The sequence below is a fragment of the Chanos chanos genome, chromosome 4 (assembly GCF_902362185.1).
Source record: "Chanos chanos chromosome 4, fChaCha1.1, whole genome shotgun sequence".
Taxonomy (NCBI): domain Eukaryota; kingdom Metazoa; phylum Chordata; class Actinopteri; order Gonorynchiformes; family Chanidae; genus Chanos; species Chanos chanos.
The window spans coordinates 34,452,967-34,468,256 of record NC_044498.1 but is presented as its reverse complement, the minus strand read 5'-3'; the positions used below and the strand labels follow the sequence as shown (position 1 = coordinate 34,468,256).

At 39.7% G+C, this 15,290-nt stretch overlaps 1 non-coding gene across 1 annotated transcript; it reads right to left on the bottom strand.

Moving 5' to 3' along the window:
* Positions 1–13,459: 13,459 nt before the first annotated feature.
* Positions 13,460–13,566, bottom strand: LOC115810996 (U6 spliceosomal RNA). The gene has a single exon (XR_004025257.1). It is a non-coding gene; the product is annotated as a U6 spliceosomal RNA (small nuclear RNA).
* Between the last annotated feature and the right edge of the window lie 1,724 nt (positions 13,567–15,290).

The following is a 15,290-nucleotide window of genomic DNA, read 5'->3' as shown; positions in this document are numbered from 1 at the left end:
TTCCCACTGGAGGAAGTCAACAATTAAACTTACTTGTTTGATTTGTTCCACTACCTTCCTCCTCTCATTCTATTGGTATCTATCAGAGCAGAAACCTTTAATTAATTTATGGTTGACTGCTTTGTTACAGCCATGCTGACAAGTTGAGACAAAAAGAGTTTTGATGTTGAATATGTAAACAGAAGCAGAACTAAGATTTTTTCAAAGAAAAAAATGCAAACAGAGTAAACAAATTAAGGTGGGCAAATGCTAGCTTTGACATCTGGCAGAGGGGGCCTGTATGAATGTGAAATAAGAATATCCAGAGGAATTATTCCATCTGTATTCCTGGGAGGGAGCAGGAGTCCTTGTATTAAATCAGAGGTTCTGGCTGAGGACAGATCTCCAGGCATTAGAAGCATTGTAAACAAAAAATATAATAGTCGTTTACTCCAACTTGGCTATACCTGCAACACTACTCTTCCCTAGGGGGCCACCCAAACTTTCAGTTATGTTCTATGAGTTCACTCACAAAAATCACTGTGGTTTGATAATATCCATTTTGATCTGTTTTGAGAAATACAACATATTTGTGGGTATTTTCTGTTGATTTGGCTGGGTGAAATAGCTGCATGTACAGTGAAATATAGTAAAAGCTTATGTGTTCCATCTTTATTAGGTTGAAACAAATCATTAGCCAAGACTTAACAAGTTTTGGAGTGATCACAGAAATGTGCATTATCGGTTGGTGCACAACTAGCTTGAGTTCTTCAGCCTTTGAAGAGAAAACACACAGCTTTGAGTAAGAGTGACATTCCAATCTTTTTCTTGCCACTTAACAGTGGTAAGTGGTAGGCCTGTAATATTTCCCATGATAATTATTGTATAAGTGACCTGAACATACCTTTTCTGTCTGACATGTTTACTACAGCTGGTAAAAAGAGAGAAAGAGAGCAACGTTTGTTGTTTTATTGAAATTACATTTTCATTAGTGGGAAGCAAAGCATTCTGTGGACCAGCCTAGAGTTTGTCTCCACAAAGGCATAGAACTTGCCTCACAAAGCAAAAATAACAGGGGAACCATTTTGATGTATTCTGTATTAATATCTACATTTGTAACTAGCCCTCAGGAAAGAAGTGTTTGTTTTGTTTGTCAGGAAATACTAATAATGCAAGGACTAGAAAGGAATTCTAGGGGGAAGGAAATAATGAGATTCATTAACGAACTTCTGTCACTCCCTCAGTTCTTCTCTTGGATTTTCATATGACTAAAATCCTTTATACAAATTTAACATTTATGAGATTTTCTAAATTCAGATTAATTTATCATAAAATCTTATTTAATTAACAAACTGAAAAAAAAGATGACAGACAATTGGTTGGTTGCCATTCCTTGGAGTAGGACCTGGCTCCGTCATCATGGTAATAGGTCCAGAGCAATACACTGTATGAGTACCTGCGTGCTTGACTGATTTCTTCTGAATGTTATGCCAAAACACACAAAAAAATAAGGTTTTAAAAAATCAAATTGTGTATCATGGAATGTACATTATTTATATGTATCTCCATTGTGGTGTATAAACTGAGTAAAATTTCAGATACATACTGAAGGCATGTTCTAAAAATACTTCTCATGACATTTTGATCAAGTTGATGGTGGGTTTATGAGCCACAAGTTTCCTACCAGGCTTTCATATGATATATAGATTCCAATTTAGCTCTTATGTTAAAGTGCTGCAGGAATGAACTGGTCTATAATTACGGTGCCATTGTATGTGAAAGAAATGACAGACAGCATTGAAGATCCAAAGCTGATGTGATATATATTGTCATGCCAATGGTATGAGGAAAATCTGGTTAATGGTTCACTGTGAATATTAGACTTAATACTAATATCACTTTGTTGTAACCATAACATTATTTTGGAACCTGAACCCAGTGAAATTACAGATATTCTGAAAAACTCTATTTATAGCTCAACACTCTGAACACTGAACCTAGAAATTATTCAGAATAACTCTTCATTAGCCGTACATATAATAAATAACATCATTAATGTAGCAAGTACAATAAAACTCTTCGAATTCAATACCGCTAGCTAACTAAGTTCCTGGACCACCACATTCAGTATGAATACGAACGTACACGATTATTACAATGATCAAATTCAAACGGTACAGAATGAATCTAATGTTGAATAAATTGGAAACCAGGTGGAACTAAGGCACATCCGCTATGCACACACATAAAACAGCATCTAAACTACTAACAAGAAGACAAACAACTAACGGTAGACAATAACAATATCCTCGTTACCTAAAGTATGTATGCATGAACAACTATGCGAATATGAGCCATTACTCACGAAGAGGCACGCTTAACCAAAAGAACTATCTGAGTGATGTTCTAGTGGAGTTACTTACACACACAAAAGTAGTGAGGGAAGGAGAGTAAGGGGATGAGGAAGAGGAAGAGCAGGCCCAGCCACGTTCAGGTAGGAGAAACCAGAGTTACCGAGGTTGGCAGTAGAAGACCGTGAGCGAGACTTCATGTCGGTGCCGGGAAAGTCTTTTAGCGTCGCAGATGTTCCGTAGTGGTGAGGCTGGGCTGATTCTTCGCGGAGACAAGCAGGACAGAAGCTGAACCTTAGCATAGTTGAACTGTAGGATAGTAGGGAGTCTGGCATTTTATTTGTTTTCCGGGGGGGGGTTTGCTGCTTTCCTTTTGGGGGTGTCTCTGCCTGAAAGGAGGAGACACTCCTTGGAATTTGGGAAGTATTAATTTGAGCTCGGTTTAAATAATTTTACATAACTTTTTCCCATTAAAGAATAGCAAAATTACATCCATATACTCGTATCTGCCGCATTTTATGCTCCCGAACAAGACCAAATATGGTTTCTTTAGCATTAAAAACAGCACAGTTACACCGATGGTCATACAATTAGCTGCTCATGACTTGGCTCCTGGCTATTTTTAAGTTTTACCGCGTATTTATGACTATACGAACAGTTATGACTCGATATGTGTATTTAATTGATAGTATCATATGGTTAGTTTCATTTTTCTTTTGTTCTACATAGTTTGTGCCCAAGTGGAGCAATGCAGATGGGGCCTGTGACATGGTCTGAATTCCATTCTCACAGGGAAACTAACCTCCCGAGGTGATCTAGTCTCCCTCGCAATTAAACGTTATTAGCATTTGACCAAATGGTCTGGACGTTGCTCTAAAACATCGAGCCTGGCGTCTGTTAGGTGTTACAGCGAGTGGTTTCTGCTTTGGTGTGCACTGGTCCTGAACACAGGGAGGCCTAGGCCATAAAGACAGAACTGGGATCAAAGGGGATAGGGATAGAGAGGCAGAGTGAGAGTGATAGAAATAGATAAGGAAGGGTGAAAAAGAGGGAGAGAGTTTATACAACTGCAACTTTAATTACTAAGGAACACTTAAGGTTAACAAATGTCCTTTTCTTTCTGAAAGCTGCACAGTGTCCGCCCAACAATATATATGTACCTGTGTGTGTATGCAAGCGGCATGTAGGGATTTTGATAGAGAAAGCCCAGCAATACTTTCCATGGTAATGACATGCAGTTATCGGTAGTGTGGTGCAAAAGTTAGGCTACGGTGATACGTTTCACCTGTTGAAATGCGGGCCAGTTCTCAAAAGGCACCAAGGCAATAGTGGCTCCGCACTGGCATCGTCATCAGCACCGGCACCAGCACCATCCTAGTGGAAAAGAGATAAGTGAGTGTTGTGTTAGCAGTTAACCATGCAGTTTTAGCATAGTATTGGGTAGAAAAAGTTCTCACTTTATTGCTGTTTTTTTGCGCTATGGCAATATCTGGTGTCTGTCTCCCTTTCTCTTCAATATGAAGTTGCTCAAATGGCAACTTAACAAAATTGTTTTGCAATGAAAAATCCATGTCTTACTACTACAGTGATCTCTGACCATCTACTCACTCTCTGGCTGAAATTCAGTTTATTAGCTGCTCATGTCAGACGGTCATGATTTGCATTTCTGATCTGATTGGTGTGAAGACAATTTACTGTATGTTTTCATGGAAGCCAAACATTCGTGGGCTTCCTCTACGCGCCAACTGGGCATTTTTTCTGTTTCACAGTCCAGTCAGAGTATTACAACACTCAATGGTGATTGGCAACCCCCCCCCCCCCAAAAAAAATGTGAGAGGAGGCCAAGTGGGCGTGAACCAAGTCTGGCTTCCCTTCGGCTGCATGAAATGTACATGCAAGCCTACTGTAAAGCGTGAAATGTACAAAGATATGACATTAAAAAGCTTTCCTGTCACCATAGTCACTATACAAATAATAGGTAGACTACATAATAAATTGGAATATAATCACATGAAAAGTTTCATTAAAATTTATTTCACTTGTTTTTATTGTTATAGAGATTTTCATGTCTCAAGTCATTTAATCCTGAGTAAGCCTGGCTTCCCCTGGCTTCCGCTAGGAGTTGCGACTGTCTGTGTGTGTGTCTGTGTGTGTACATGTCTGTGTGTGTGTGTGTGTCTGCATGTGCATGTGTTCATGCATATGTGCATGCATTGTTTTAATTCTATTTTTTCCCTGTTTCTCACCAGTTTAAAATGGTTCCGTTATCTATGGTCTCTAGTGGGTCTCACACACATCTGACAGCCAGCTCAGTCAAGGTGAGTCACACTATCACATGTTTCCTCCAACACAGGTAAAACATACCATGTTGTCTTTTCACACTGTGACCTGTCTGAAAGTATGAAACCATGTGACCTGTTAGGAGGACAGTGCTTTTCAGTCAATGATGTCCATAACCACACAGGCATCAGGCTGCTACTGACGGTCAGTGAGCAGAGAGTTAGAGGGAGAGTGAACCAAAACATACACACCCCAGCCTGGAGTGTACCCTTGGATGTATTAAACACATAAACAAGGTAGAAGAGATGTTTCCCTGTTTGACGATTAGAAAACATGAATGATTAAGATACAGTTTGGACTGTTGATTGAACTGTAATTGTAGTTGTTCTGTGTTCATTTATGACACTCCACAGTGTTACCAAGCAAATCCTTTTCAAATCCTTCAGGTCCTGTGTCAGAGCACAACTCTAATGACATTTGACAAACACGTCTAAGGAACCTGACTGTAATCAAGGTTTACACGGAGAGGAATTAGTTTTAAAACATTGACATGCATATCGTTACTCAGGCTGGACACCAGATGACCTGGAATGACAGAAAAAATCAAGAAGCTTCATATGTTTCATGGTTTGATTTGAACTAAAAATGCTTTTATGGGTTGTTGACCTAGTTTCTCTGTATTAACACAACCTGCTCAGATCAGTTATGTACTGAAACCTAAAATACTATGCTCTTGTTACAAGTAAGAAGCAACACCATATGTTCTTTACTTTGCAAAAAATAAAAAATAAAATAAAGGACTCATACATTGAGTTAGGAGAACAGTATTATAAACAGGAACATGTTTACCTTTAATTAAGACACTTAAGTCCAGACTGTTCTCCTCTCCTACATGCTGTTAACCAAACACACAATTCTCCTTATTATTTTCATCTTTTCTTTTTAAAAAATCTTATTTATTTTAATAAGGCTAAAAATAGCTCATTTTATATGACCTGATATAAAACTTATGTTATATCTTAAAACAAACCTTAGAAGGCATAGGATGTTCTTTCATTAAGCATAGTCATTAGTTCTCTAAGGGGGATAAAAAAAAAAACTTTTGGAATTATTCATGAGCGACACAATATGCTACCATATGAACTGTCTGTGCCAGGCAAACTGAGCAACACAGCAGTATTTGTCTTTGAGTTCTGTAAAACAAAGTGTGATACTACACTAGACAAGTGTAGGAGTAAAAATGTTGTGTTGTGCATTATGATTTGATGCCCTTGGTGTACGATAGCATGGTATGACACGGTTTGACAATAATAATATCAGTGATGACAACAACAACCTTCAAAGTCTTCAAGTTTAATTCGACAAGGATTAAGACTAGTCTTGTACTAAATAAAATTTTCAATCTCTGAATAGAATGCAGTTTATAGAATGAACAGAATGCAGCTCTTTGTTACTCTCTCTACAGCTATTTTTATGCATTTGTTTTCATTTTAATTTGTTTTGTTTTCCTACGAGTATACCAAGTACGAGTACAGCTGTTTTGTTTTCTACGAGTATAGCAAACAAAGTTCACCAAACACAAGTATTTGTCATGATTGTGTCTGAGTGCAGAAAACAAACCTTGGAGAGCATTGTGGAGGGTTTAAACTGAAAGAGAGTGAAACTTCAACAGAGGACAGATTGTCTTACAGTATTCAGCACTTTTGGGCCTCTCAGAGCACACAAGCTAACACCACTTTAGACAGCCTGCTGGGAACCAGCATCACAGAGGCTTCTGCCCTTCCATTCAGACACTGTGTTTCCCAACTGTGTTTGCAGTTTGGATTTAGACAATACTGCAAGCCTCGTGTGTTATGGGAATCCCTTGGATATGAATTCCGTCATTAGAGTTGGTTTACAAAAGGACCTCATGCGGAGAGAACGGGAATAGAGGCGACGTCTTGGAGAAGGACCTTGAAACTGACAGTTATCGTCACGGCTCCTGTATGCTCTCTCCCATGCCGTCTTTAAAAACTCGATCTGTATGCAGGTGGCCGTGTGCGTCCTCAGAATAATCAAAGACCACAGAGGACTGAGGGGGTCACTCAGAGACCTAACTCAGACAGGAGAAAAATGAAAGGTATGGAAATGCACTTACACTGAGAGCGGAATGTAAAATTTACACAGAATTACACCATGGTATCTCAGCATAGCAATACTCTCTATTGGAGAATTCAATAATCATTTTCAGCTAAGATTCATTCATTTTCTAAAAATGAATGCCTATCTGGAGCCTATTCCAGTGTTCATTGCGCAAAAGGCAGGGAAACACCCTGGAAAGGTCGTCAGTCCATCGCAGGGCAGACACACAGACAAACACATTCACACACAAGGGCAAGTTAGTATCTCCAATTCCCCTGACTTAAATGTCTTTGGACTGTGGGAGGAAACCAAAGCTCTCCAGAGGAAACATACATAGACATGGGGAGAAACTCCACACAGAAAGGACCCTGACTGCCCAAACCCAGGACCTTCTTTCTGCAGGGCGACAGTGCTACCCATTGCGCCAAGGTGCTGCCCATTTTCAGCTACGATGAACAATATAATTATTATGAATTCATTTGAGGTTAATGATGAATGTTAAGATGTGTCTATAGACATATCCGGTAGAAGAGAGTTGTTGGCTTTTAAATGGACAATTCTCAGTGAGTATTTCGCTGCGAAGTTTCATTGATACTGTAAGCTGTAGACAAGACACAATGTATAACCACAGGTCAGGTTACAGTGTCACTCCTGCTGTTAAGCTACTGCTGTTGTTTAATGACATTAAAGGAGCAGCAAGGAAAACATTTGCAGATTCACATTTCCAGAAAGGTCATTCAGCCCCACGGAACCTGCAAAGCCAAGCACATACAGAGCCCTGCTGTCAGAAGAGAGAGAGAGAGAGAGACGGAGAGGGGGAGAGAGACAGTCAGAGAGGGAGAGAGAGAGAGAGAGATAGAGAGAGACATGCCATGTGAAGAGTTAGTGACTATTGCAGACTTTTATATTCATCAGTCTTTAATGATGTCATTGAGGAATCATCCAATGTGGTTAATGTCATTACTTTCTGAGAAGGGCAAAGTTGAACCACTGGTGAATGTTAATATTGTGACATCTAGTGGTAAGCGGTTGATGGACAGCCTATCACTGCACATCATATGCTTCGATGACTTTCAAGGTTTCTCCTCAGTTTTCTGTTTTCATGATCATCAAAGCTCAAACCTAAGCGATATGATGGCTCAGAAATGGAATTTGTCTCCCTTGTACAGGTTTTGTTCAAATTCACATGCTGACTTCTGTTTAGAGACCTATACTTTTTCTGAGATTGCCTGATTTTTTCATGAAAACCGCTCATCGCCCATTAAATTTAATAAGCGCTCGGTAACCAGACAAAAAAAAACACCTACTGACTTTTTTAACAAAGTGAATTGACATGAGAGAGATAATGAGGTCTAGTGACCACGCCAAAAGCCGCCTCTTTCTTCAGTCAGAGCCATTGTTCTTTCCGTCTCTCTCCCTCTCCGTCTCCGTCTCCCTCTCTTTCTCTTTCTGTCTCTCTCTCTCTCTCTCTCTCTCTCTCTCGCTCTCTCTCTTTCTGTCTCTCTCTCTGACTGCCTCATCAGACCTTTATCATTTGTCAATTATACATCAATTAGGTTTTATTGTATCATAAATGTTTAAATAGCAGCTCTGTGAATGTCTCGAAATGCCACAAATGCACAAACGGACTGAGACAATACAGGGCAATAACTACTCCGTCAGCGGAACTGAATTAGGGGGAAAAATGTGTAAGATCCTCCGGGGATTACTTTTACAAGCATGCCATCACCATTCTCCCTTCTTTGTAAAGGCTTTAAGGATGTCATCTCCCAAAGGACATTTTCTTGCGCAGAAACTCTGTTTTAATCACAAAGGCTTGCAGTGAAAGTTTATGAGGGGGAGAAAATGAATAATTAACATTTAAATGCACTGATGAGCTTCTGTGTCTTCTCTCCCAAAGCTTTTTTTTCTCTCTGTGGTCTTGTTCCAGAAGCTCTGAGAGAGCCACCTCTCCAGACACAAGCTGATCCGACTGCTGCGTCTCCAGGTGATCTCAGACCAGCCTGTCACTGGGTGATGTGTCATAACGGTTCACGTTTAGTCCATTTTTTTTTTTTTCATAATCTGGAAACACAAACACGGCGTTTATATAACGCTGAAGAGTCTTGCTGAGTCTTGTGCTGTGAATTGTGCTGTAAAATGTGAAAACAAGGTCACCTGAAATTAGATCAGTGCATACTGGAGTTCGGAGCCACAGGAAGACTTGACAAAGCCTGGAGCAACAATCCACCACTCATACAGAGCTTCATTTCTTTTTCCTTTAGCTCTCTATAATAGAGCAATATCTTCTGGAGAGCCCTTTATTGTCTGTGTGTGTGGTTATTTTTATTTTTTATTTTTTTGGTTTGTTTGTTTTTTGTTTTTGTTTATTTATTTATTTATTTTTGATTTCACTCCTGCTAGCATTTTGAGTGGATGCTCATGAGAACCAAATTGCCAGGTCTTGTTTTGCTGTTTAATCTGCATACAACGTAATCACTCTTTCCGTGCTACATCTCTCATTTCTTTAACACTATTAAAAACCATCTGTGCAATTTTACTGAGGCACAAGTGAGCAATTACTTTTCTCCTGGGCTGAAAGTCTAATGAATTACTCTTCATCGGGGTTATTTTCACTCTTCATTCTTCTTTAGATCTTTATTTCTCGCTGGAGTCAAATACGCAGGGTTTTTCTGCATTCAAGCGGAGCTGCATATACCGTTCCCACCCCCATCATCAAAGCCACGGGGTATCTTCAACCCTCGAACCAGAAAAAAAGCCCACCATCCGTGTGTCTACCCCTCAGGCTCCTGCTCTGACAGCCAGAGAGGTGAACCAAGCATCGCTCTAATTGTCTCCATCTATTTTTTTTTTTCATCCTCATATTACTGTATATTAATTAGGCAAGTCTGGCCTCATTTATAGAAAGGTTATCATCTGAAAAACAGTAACTTAATTAGCTAATGAAAACATCTAGGCATTTGAGAAGTTTTATGTTACCATTCCAGGTTATTGGAAAGTGAAATGAGGAGACATGCAGCAGCATTTGTGCAGATGATGTAGTGTGTCACAGGCATGCTGTAAGCTAGAGCTGACTCTAAACACCAAGTAAGAACAATTCATGTTGTTTTAGGACAAAACAGCTTTTTTTTTTTTTGGCTGTTAAAACTGTTAAACTGGTAAAACATATTAGTAAATGCAATTCTCAATGTGTGTGTGTGTGTGTGTGTGTGTGTCTGTGTGTGTGTGTGTGTGTGTATGTGCGTGTGTACATGTGCATATATGCATACATTGTGTGTGTGTGTGAATGAGTGAGGTTTGTACTTATTTTTGCTACTTCATGAGGACATTTTATAGAGAGCACATCATTCTGGGGGCTACGCTACACCGGGAACAGTTTGTCTAACTGAGGTCAAAATTATGGTCTTTAGTATTGTTTTTGTTTGTTTGTTTGTTTGTTTGTTTTCTATTGTATTGCATTGCATTTTATTATTGCATTGTTTTTTTTATTTCTATTTATATTGTTGTAAAACTAAATGCATGAAAGTGTTTTTGGTTAGGTTAGGGTTAGGGTCAGTGTTTAGGATTAAGTTGTTATTCTTTACTTTTGTTATAATGGAAGTCAATGGAGGGTCCCCCAGAAATTAGAATTCAAGATGTGCCTGCATGTGTGTGTGTGTGTGTGTGTGTGTATGAGCACTCTATGAATTGCACTGTCAGTCCATTATACTGTCTGCACTCCACAGAAATTGGAGAGATTGAATGAGTCTGCTGAAGAGGTCGTTTGCCCCAGTGCTGACTATCTTGAGCAAAGAAGAGAAGAATGCTAATTTGCACTTTTTTTTGGCAGGGCATCTTCAGTGTAAAGTGTTATGCTTTTCATTGATGCCCATAAACTGCATGGCTCATTGTCTGAGCCTTGGGGAGTGCTCCGGGAGGAGCAGGGTACTGAATCTGCTATGGAGTGATGAGAGGCAGATTAATTCTTTATGTTCCTCCTCAAGATTGGCCAGGGGGAGTCCAGGAGGACAGCCCTAGTTTACATGGTGTTATATTGAAGCGCACACAGTCAGAAGAAGGAGTCACAAATAACCCCCTAAACCATACAATATTCAGTTGTGTTACTTCAGGAGACATGCTAACATCTTTTTGAAAGACATAAATGCCAGTTTTTTTTGTGGGTAGTGGGTAAACTCCACACCCCATGACAGATTAGCTGACAGATTTTGATGTGCTGTGTATAGAGAAATATAGGAGAAGCGGAGGGAGAAGGGATAGTAAGAGGAGGAGAAGGAGGACTGAGAATAGTGCGCAGAGGGGGCAACAGAGGTGATGGTGCAGGAGACGTATTTTTAGAGCCTGCAGTCCTGAGGCGCGAGCCGTTCCATGACAGAATCCGGGGCGTCTGGGAAGGAAGAGCCAAAGAAGGAGAGCCACGTCCACAGACCTTTGGTCATCCCTCTTGATGAGACCTGACACCTGCTGTCTGCAGGGGAGTTTCACACAGGACACAAGTCGAGAGGAGCAGGTCAGAGCCTCACCCGTCGACGGAAAATAGGAGGATATTGGTGTGGGTGTATTATGGGAAAGGGTACACTGAATACAGTAGTTTAAGACTGTGATAGAGAGATTTGGAGAAAGAGAGAGAGAGAGTATGAGAGAGAGAGAGAGAGGGAGAGAGAGAGAGTATGAGAGAGAGAGAGAGAGAGAGAGAGAGAGAGGGGGGAAAACAGAGGCACCAGAATCCTGCGTGGGAATGTTCCACCTCACAGAGAGAGATCACTAGGGGCTAGGAGACTGCCTGCAGAACCTACTGTTACTATGACAACATCAGAGGATGGTTAATCTCCCTCCAACCCTTATCTGCTTTCTCCTGTCACACCAAATATCAATAATGTAATATCTCTTTGAAATATTCCAGTCTGAGTTCAATAGCAGGATCTCTTCAATAAAACCGCACCTTTATACTTAAGTAACTGAGAAAACGTCAGACGATAATTTATCTCGACATGGCTACTTGACTGACCCAGGGGTTCATGTGGTAGTTTAGTCAAAGTCGTCAGCAAACGATAAATCTTTTATCACTTTACTTTGGCTGAATCACCAGACAAAATTTGTTTCATTCTAATTTATTGTTTAATCTAAATAATATAACACATTGGAGGTGTTACCACTTGGGGGTGTTACCAGCAGTCATGTCATGTGACACATGCTCAGTCATTTTTCTAAGAAATGCAGTACTTAAAGTTAATGGTGAAAGGTAGGGGAGACAAAACAGGTTGTATTAAATGCATTAGGCAGTGGGGATGATGTAAACTTGTGCTGTGGTGTAAAAAGATATTTTTAACTCTGGAATTGGTGACCATCTGTTCACATTCCCTTAGCACTGTGGGAGAGCTATGAGGTGGCAAGAATTGGGGTGAGAGAGAGAGAAAGAGAGAGAGAGAGAGAGAGAGGGGGAGAGAGAGAGAAACAGAGCAGCGACATTATTTCATAAACAGATATTTTATAGACTTCACATTTATCCACAATTTTTCGTACTTTGTTTACGGAAATGCCTCATATTATAATAATAATGTGTCAACATTTTGGTACAGATAAACTTCTTATATTATTTTCCGTCAAGTCCACAAAAATTGAAAAATTAGGCTTGAAATGTCAACAGGTATAGAAAATCAGGAGGGATTTTTTTTTCTCTCTCTGGTTTCATGGGGTCTGTGCACCACAGCCTGTAGGTGCACTGACCCCGGGGAACAGAGATTCTGGTGGTAATTTCATACCAGTGAAAATGAACAAATCAGTGTGCCTTTGTTTAAGTTGAATATGCCTCACTTATTACATTCAGGGTATCGAATTGTACAAGTTCTTTCCATGCTAGCTGTTAGAGTGGCTTATTATGCGGTAATTATGCATGGACTACAGATGGACTCAAACAACACACTGGCATTTTTTCAGTGATCCTGATCAAATCGATTTTTCTTGATGGTCAGCAGTTTCCATTTCAACTATGTTTTACTCAGAGGTAGGCAAGATAGATTACTGCTTGATCAAGACTGATATTCCAGAAATCATACTGACCTCTCTCTCTCTCTCTCTCTCTCTCTCTCTCTCTCTCTCCTCTCTCTCTTTTTTACTCTCTCTCTTTCTCTTTCTCCCTCTCCCGCTCCCTCTCTCTCGTTCTCTCTCTCTCTCTCTCCCTCCCTCTCTCTCTTTCTCTTTCTCTCTCTTTGTCTCTCTCGTTTAGAGGGGTTTTTTTCTTTTTTCATGCAACATAGATTCTTGTAGAGTAGTCTGAGGTGAAGGAGTACACATCAACAATTTAGATTTATGATGCATATGGACAAATTTTAATCCTGCTCATGAAAAAGTCTTCATTGTGACAGGGGATTAGTTAGTAACTGATGATCAGCAGTCAGAGAGCACAACAAAAGCAGACACTGAGCTGGACTGCACACAAAGGGTTAAGAAGTCTTGTGGTTGTGAAGATTCAATTCAGTAAATCAGTAAATGTGCAAAACAACTAAACAAAACAATGACTTAGCTCTGTACAATTTTTAATGAGCAATTATCTCCTCAGTTGCTCCTGGATAGACTGTTGCTAAGCAAACTCAAGGACATTTAAAATAGCACAGAATACACTAGGTTTTGTCCAGTCAATATTTTCTTTTCTTTTTTTTATAACTTTATTTTTATTAAATTAACAATCAATAATAATCCATCCCATACATTACGTTTACCAAAAAAAAAAAAAAAATGAGGAACGCTTCATGAATTTGCGTGTCATCCTTGCGCAGAGGCCATGCTAATCTTCTCTGTATCTTTCCAATTATAGTATATGTGCAGCCAAAGCGAGCACCCAATCATTATTTTCTGATGGGAATACATACTGAGGAAACGTCTAGGAAAGAATACAAGCTAATTGTCAGGCCCCACTAACACATGAAATACAAAGTTTATATTACTGCTAAACAAAACATATCACGTAAAGAACATGGTACTGATTGATCGAAAGTTAATGTAATATAGCCGCACATAAGACCAAAATGTTGTATTGTAACTCATTCATGACAAATATCCAGAAAACCAGAAGTAAATGTTTTAAATGAATGAACCATTCCTATTTTGACTGCTTGATGATAATAAGCAGAAATGAATTTTTCTCTCAGCACACTCAAGGCCATCCGCCTTGTGCCGTGATGTCATTTTCTGTTTGACAGTTTGCGGTGAACTCCTCGTGGGTTTGAAATTACATCGTGCGAGGCGATGCGAGCCACAAGAATATTGCTTAATTGTATTAGAAAATGATATCCTTAGGAGCGGGTGACGTCAGTTTGAGTGGTCATTTATCGAGTACGACCATCTGGAGCCCAATGATTAGTGCATCATAACCTCAGAAGAGATTCTCAGCAATCGTGGCCAATTAGGCCTCTCGGGACGTGTTATGCTGCACCAGAAGCACAGTGCCAGCTGAGCCTCCAGTGAGCCCGGATCAATACCAGACAAACACCACAAATTATGTTTTGATTGAGAGACTTTTGTCACCGTCCTCTCTGCTTTTCTGACTCCTACGCACCAATCCTTGTTATAGTGCCAACAACAGTATAAAACTAAAAATCTGAACTTTTTATTGTTGGTGTTGGTGTTTTTTCTTTGCCAAAAAACTATACTTCTTTCTGCCTTTTTTTATGAAGATTTGAAAAGATTTTTGTACCAGATGTCCAAAGAAACACAGGACCAAGATAGCTCCATGCTCAAGGAGCTGCATATATATATAGATATATATATATGATATTCCAACAGTGTAGCCTGTAATAAAGTTGTTATCATTTATTTGTTTTCTATATTAAGCCTTCAGGGTAAATATCCTATCTGTCTATTTCAGAAGAATCCAAAGTAGTACATTACTGAGAGGAATTCTGTGGAAGTCAGGCATCATATGCAAGACATTCTTCAAACAACTGTTCATTTTAAAAGAGTTCTCATCTCACCTCAGCTAAAAAAGATGCACAAACGAAATATTTAATTTAATAGCTTACAGGGCTATGCTTTGCCTAGCCGTTGACATTTTTGCTGCAGAGAAGTTCAAATTGATTTAGGGAAACCATCTAAGAGACTTGTTTAATGTCAGTGAGGGAAAAATAAACAAATGAAATGAGCAGCAGACCCAACGTCATGATACACTTTCTGTCTTCTTGCAATCTTCCTCCGCGTCTCTTTAATGTCAAATGTCAGCCTTGTAAAACACATACAGATATATAACTAAGTGCTTAACTCTTGACCAGGACTTCTCTTTGGCTGAGAAGGATGCTATAATGTCCCCACGATATCAATGAACTTAGAGACACATATTTGGAGTGCGTGATCTATGGGCATCAACAATGCCGAGTCAGTTTTATTGCTCTTACACACTAGATAACAGCGTTCGAGGACAAACAGCGGCTCCTCTCTAATAGCATGTACATATGCATCAAATGCTCTGCTGGAAGGCAGCCCGTCGGCTAAAGGAGGAACATTAATCTTGGTTAAATTCCCCGTGAAGGACCAGGCTAGGCTGTCCTCACACTTTCTGCTCAGACTGCA